General features: G+C 37.3%; 1 non-coding gene across 1 annotated transcript; it reads right to left on the reverse strand.

Moving 5' to 3' along the window:
* Positions 1-3,362: 3,362 nt before the first annotated feature.
* LOC148563727 (small nucleolar RNA R71) lies at positions 3,363-3,470 on the reverse strand. Its single transcript, XR_015883884.1, has one exon. It is a non-coding gene; the product is annotated as a small nucleolar RNA R71 (small nucleolar RNA).
* Between the last annotated feature and the right edge of the window lie 3,240 nt (positions 3,471-6,710).

A 6,710-nucleotide genomic window follows, 5' to 3' on the forward strand; every position in this document is an offset into this window, starting at 1 on the left:
AGAAAGATATAATAGTCCATACTTTACCTGAGTTTAGATGACGCAACCTGGCGTTCAACGCCAGCTCTCTGCCCTATTCTGGAGTTAAACGCCAAAAACAGGTTGCAAAGCAGAGTTAAATGCCAGAAACAGGTTACAAACTGGCGTTTAACTCCAAAAAGAGTCTCTACATATGAAAGCTCAATACTCAGCCCAAGCACACACCAAGTGGGCCCGGAAGTGAATTTCTACATCATTTACTTATCTCTATAGACCCTAGTAACTAGTTTAGTATAAGTAGAACTTTTTACTATTGTACTAGGGGTCTTTTTCCCTAATTTCGAATTCATATGCCATTTGGGGAGGTTGGCCATTCAGCCATGCCTGGACCTTGTTCTTATGTATTTTCAATGGTAGAGTTTCTACACACCATAGATTAAGGTGTGGAGCTCTGATGTCCCTCATGAATTAATGCAAAGTACTATTGTTTTTCTATTCAACTCAAGCCTATTTCTTCTCTAAGATATTTATTTGCACACAAGAACATGATGAATGCGATGATTATGTGATGCTCATCACCATTCTCACCTATGAACGCGTGCCTGATAACCACTTCCGTTCTACATGCAAACAAGCTTGAATGCATATCTCTTAGCCTTCTGATCTATGATCAGAGTCTTCATAGTATAGGCTAGAATTATTGGCAGCCATTCTTGAGATCCGAAAAGTCTAAACCTTGTCTGTGGTATTACGAGTAGGATCTGGGAAGGGATGGCTGTGACGAGCTTCAAACTCGCGAGTGCTGGGCGTAGTGACAGACATAAAAGGATTACTGAATCCTATTCCAATATGATTGAGAACCGACAGATGATTAGCCATGCGGTGACAGCGCATTTTGGACCATTTTTACTGAGAGGACGGAAAGTAGCCATTGACAACGGTGATGCCCTACATAAAGCTTGCCATGGAAAGGAGTAGGAATGATTGGATGAAGACAGCAGAAAAGCAGAGGTTCAGAAGAAACAAAAGCATCTCTATACGCTTATCTAAAATTCTCTCCAATGAATTACATAAGTATTTCTATCCTATTTTATATTTTAATTATATTTTAATTATTAAAACTCTATAACCATTTGAATCCGCCTGACTGAGATTTACAAGGTGACCATAGCTTGCTTCAAGCCGACAATCTCCGTGGGATCGACCTTTACTCACGTAAGGTTTATTACTTGGACAACCCAGTGCACTTGCTGGTTAGTTGTGCGAAGTTGTGAAGAAGAACTAAGATTATGAACGTGCGTATTAAGTTTTCAGCGCCGTTACCAAGGAATGAACGATCACGATTTTGCATACCAAGTTTTTGGCGCCGTTGCCGGGGATTGTTCGAGTTTGGACAACTGACGGTTCATCTTGTTGCTCAGATTAGGTAATTTTATTTTAATTTTAAGCTTTTTGTTTTTGTTTATATTTTAAAAAAAAATATTTTACAAAATCATAAAAACCAAAAATAATTTTGTGTTTCTTGTTTGAGTATAGTGTCAATTCTTAAGTTTGGTGTCAATTGCATGCTTTTATAATTTTCTTTAATTTTCCAAAATTCATCATATGTTCTTCATGATCTTCAAGTTGTTCTTGATGATCTTCTTTGTTTGATCTTTGTATTTTTATGTTTTATATCTTTTGTTGTTTTTCATATGCATTCTTGAATTATTAGTGTCTAGAGAATAAAAATTTTTTAAGTTTGGTGTCTTGCATGTTTTTCTTTTCTTAAAAATTTTTCAAAAATAAGTTCTTGGTGTTCATCTTGACATTCAAAGTGTTCTTGCATGCATCATGTGTTTTGATTCATAATTTTCATGTTTTGAGTCTTTTGGTTGTTTTTCTCTTTCTTCATTAAAAATTCAAAAATCAAAAAATATCTTTCCCTTATTTCACTTATAATTTTCGAATGGTTTGATTTAGTCAAAAAGTTTTTAAATTTAATTGTTTCTTATGAGTCAAATCAAATTTTCAATTTAAAAAAATTCTATCTTTTTCAAATCTTTTTCAAAAATCAAATCTTTTTCATTTTTTCTTTCATAATTTCGAAATTTTCAAAATTTATTTTCAAAATCTTTTTCTTATTTCTATTTCATATTTTTGAAATTAATGCTAACAATTAATGTGATTGATTCAAAAATTTTAAGTTTGTTACTTGCCTTGTAAGAAAGGTTCAATCTTTAAATTTTAAATTCATATCTTTTAGTTTCTTGTTAGGCAAGTAATCGACTTTAATTTCCAAAATCAAATCTTTTTAAATTTCTTTTTTAAATCTTTTTCAAAATAAATTTCAATCACATCTTTTTCAAAATCAATTTCAAAATCCTTTCTAACTTCCTATCTTTTCAAAAATTGATTTTCAAATCTTTTTCAATTAACTACTTGACTTTTTGTTTGATTTTAAAAGTTTTCTATTTCAATCATATCTTTTTCAAAACTCCTAACTATTCTCTCTCTCTAATTTTCGAAAATCACTAACCTCTTTTTCAAAATTCCTTTTTAATTAACTAATTGTTTTAAATTTTAATTTAATTTCATTTCATTTTTCTTCTTAAAATTTTCGAATTTTAACTTTAATTTTTATTTTTAATTTATTTATTTTTCGAATTCTTCCATCTCCTTCTAATTATTTATTTATTTACTAACACTTCTCTTCTACTCAAAAATTCGAACCAACTCTTCTCCTCTGTGTTCGAATTCTTATCTTTTCTTTCTTCTATCCTTCCCTTCTTCTACTCACATAAAGGAACCTCTCTACTGTGGCAAGGAGGATCCCTATTATTTTCTGTTCTCTTCTTTTTCATATGAGCAGGAACAAGGATAAGAACATTCTTGTAGAAGCTGACCCTAAACCTGAAAGGACTCTGAAGAGGAAGCTAAGGGAAGCTAAAGCACAACTCTCTGGAGAAAATCTGACAGAAATTTTCAAAAAAGAAGGAGACATGGCCGAAAATAATAATAATGGTGGAGATGCAAGGAAGATGCTTGGTGACTTTACTGCACCAAATTCCAACTTCCATGGAAGAAGCATCTCAATCCCTGCCATTGGAGCAAATAATTTTGAGCTAAAGCCTCAATTAGTTTCTCTGATGCAATAAAATTGCAAGTTTCATGGACTTCCATCAGAAGATCCTTTTCAGTTCTTAACTAAATTCTTGCAGATCTGTGATACTGTTAAGACCAATGTGGTTGATTTCGAGGTCTACAGGCTTATGCTTTTCCCATTTGATGTAAGAGACAAAGCTAGAATATGGTTGGACTCTCAACCTAAAGATAGACTGAACTCTTGGGATAAGCTGGTCACGGCTTTCTTAGCCAAGTTCTTTCCTCCTCAAAAGCTTAGCAAGCTTAGAGTGGATGTTCAAACCTTCAAACAGAAAGAAGGTGAATCCCTCTATGAAGCTTGGGAGAGATACAAGCAACTGACCAAAAAGTGTCCTTCTGACATGCTTTCAGAATGGACCATCCTGGATATATTCTATGATGGTCTATCTGAATTATCTAAGATGTCATTGGATCATTCTACAGGTGGATCCATTCACCTAAAGAAAATGCCTGCAGAAGCTCAAGAACTCATTGACATGGTTGCAAATAACCAGTTCATGTACACTTCTGAAAGGAATCCTGTGAGTAATGGGACGCCTCAGAGGAAGGGAGTTCTTGAAATTGATACTCTGAATGCCATATTGGCTCAAAATAAAATATTGACTCAGCAAGTTAATATGATTTCTCAGAGTCTGAATGGATTGCAAGCTGCATCCAACATTACTCAAGAGGCATCTTCTGAAGAAGAAGCTTATGATCCTGAGAACCCTTTAATAGCAGAGGTGAATTACATGGGTGAACCCTATGGAAACACCTATAATCCCTCATGGAGAAATCATCCAAATTTCTCATGGAAGGATCAACAAAAGCCTCAACAAGGCTTTAATAATGGTAGAAGAAACATGTTTAGAAATAGCAAGCCTTTTTCATCATCCACTCTGCAACAGACAGAGAATTCTGAGCAGAGTCCATCTAGCTTAGCAAATATAGTTTCTGATCTATCTAAGGCCACTCTAAGTTTCATGAATGAAACAAGGTCCTCCATTAGAAATTTGGAGGCACAAGTGGGCCAGCTGAGTAAAAGGGTCACTGAAACTCCTCCTAGTACTCTCCCAAGCAATACAGAAGAGAATCAAAAAAGAGAGTGCAAGGCCATTACCTTACTTGGTGTGGCCGAACCCAGAGAGAAGGAGAAGGACGTGAATCCTAGTGAGGAAGACCTCCTGGGACATCCATTGACCTATAAGGAGTTTCCCTTTGAGGAACCAAAGGAATCTGAGGCTCATCTAGAGACCATAGAGATTCCATTGAACCTCCTTTTGCCCTTCATGAGCTCTGATGAGTATTCATCCTCTGAAGAGGATGAAGACATTACTGAAGAGCAAGTTGCTAAATACCTTGGTGCAATCATGAAGCTGAATGCCAAATTATTTGGTAATGAGACTTAGGAAGATGAACCTCCCTTGCTCACCAATGAACTGAATGCATTGGATAGTCAGAAATTACCTCAAAAGAAACAGGATCCTGGTAAATTCCTAATTCCCTGTAACATAGGCACCATGACCTTTGAGAAGGCTCTGTGCGATCTAGGGTCAGGCATAAACTTAATGCCACTCTCTATAATGAAGAACCTTGGAATCTTTGAGGTACAGGCTGCCAAATTCTCATTAGAGATGGCAGACAAATCCATGAAACAGGCTTATGGACAAGTAGAGGACGTGCTAGTAAAGGTTGAAGGCCTTTACATCCCTGCTGATTTCATAATCCTAGACACTAGGAAGGATGAGGATGAATCCATCATCCTTGGAAGACCCTTCCTAGCCACAACAAGAGCTGTAATTGATGTGGACAGAGGAGAATTGGTCCTTCAACTAAATGCGGACAACCTTGTGTTTAAAACTCAAGGATCTCCTTCTGTAACCATGGAGAGGAAGCATGAAAAGCTTCTCTCACTACAGAGTCAACCAAAGCCCCCACAGTCAAACTCTAAGTTTGGTGTTGGGAGGCCACAACCAAACTCTAAGTTTGGTGTTGAACCCCCACATTCAAACTCTAAGTTTGGTGTTGGGAGGTCCCAACAATGCTCTGAATATCTGTGAGGCTCCATGAGAGCTCATTGTCAAGCTATTGACATTAAAGAAACGCTTGTTGGGAGGCAACCCAATGTTATTTAATTATATTTATTTATTTTCCATTGCTATTTTATGTTTTCTTTAGGTTGATAATTATGTGAAGTCACAAAAACTACTGGAAAATCAAAAACAGAATGAAAAACAGCATTAAAAATAACACACCCTGGAGGAAGAGCATTATGGGTTTAAACGCCAGAAACAAGCATCTGTCTGGCATTTAACACCAGAAACAAGCACCAAGCTGGTGTTTAACGCCAAAAACAAGCATCAACCTGGCATTAAATGCCAGAAACAGGTTACATTTGGGCGTTTAACGCCAAAACAGGCAGTAGTCTGGCGTCAAACGCCAGTATTGCATACAAAGGGCATTTTGCACGCCTAATTAGAGCAGGGATGCTAAGTTTTTGACCCCTCAGGATCTGTGGACCCCATAGGATCCCCCACAGGATCTGTGCACTGGTGCACGAATTGTAAATCACACTTTTTACAACTCGTACCACTAACCAGCAAGTGCACTGGGTCGTCCAAGTAATACCTTACGTGAGTAAGGGTCGATCCCACGGAGATTGTTGGCTTGAAGCAATCTATGGTTATCTTGTAACTCTTAGTCAGGAAGCAATAAAATAATTCACTTATCAAATTTGATTGCAAGGAATAAAAGGACAGAACGCAAATTATACCTATATGCAGTAATGGAGAATATGTTGGAGTTTTGGAGATGCTTTGTCTTCTGAAATTCTACTTTCCTCTGTTTTTTGATTCACGCACGCACGTCCTCCTATGGCAAGCTGTGTGTTGGTGGATCACCGTTGTCAATGGCTACCATCCATCCTTCCAGTGAAAAGGGTCCAGATGCGCTGTCACCGCACGGCTAATCATCTGCAGGTTCTCAATCGTACCGAAATAGGATTTACTATCCTTTTGCGTCTGTCACAATGCCCAGCACTCGCGAGTTTGAAGCTTGTCACAGTCATTCAATCCCTGAATCCTACTCGGAATACCACAGACAAGGTTTAGACTTTCCGGATTCTCTTGAATGCTGCCATCAATCTGGCTTATACCACGAAGATTCTGATTAAGAGTTCTAAGAGATATTCACTCATTCTACAGTGGAACGTAAGTGGTTATCAGGCACGCATTCGTGGAGGAATGATGATGATTGTCACGTTCATCACATTCATATTGAAGTGCGAATGGATATCTTAGATAGGAACACACATGTTTGAATGGAAAACAGAAATACTTGCATTAATTCATCGAGACACAGCAGAGCTCCTCACCCCCAACAATGGAGTTTAGAGACTCATGTCGTCAAAAGGTACAAAGTTCAGATCTAAAATGTCATGAGATACAAAACAAGTCTCTAAAAGTTGTTTAAATACTAGACTAGTAAACTAGGTTTACAGTAAATGAGTAAACTATGATGGATGGTGCAGAAATCTACTTCTGGGGCCCACTTGGTGTGTGCTGGGGCTGAGACTTAAGCTAATCACGTGCATAGGGCTGTTTGGGGCG

The sequence above is a fragment of the Arachis ipaensis genome, chromosome B5, assembly GCF_059453495.1.
Source record: "Arachis ipaensis isolate K30076 ecotype BB chromosome B5, ASM5945349v1, whole genome shotgun sequence".
Classification (NCBI taxonomy): Eukaryota; Viridiplantae; Streptophyta; class Magnoliopsida; order Fabales; family Fabaceae; genus Arachis; species Arachis ipaensis.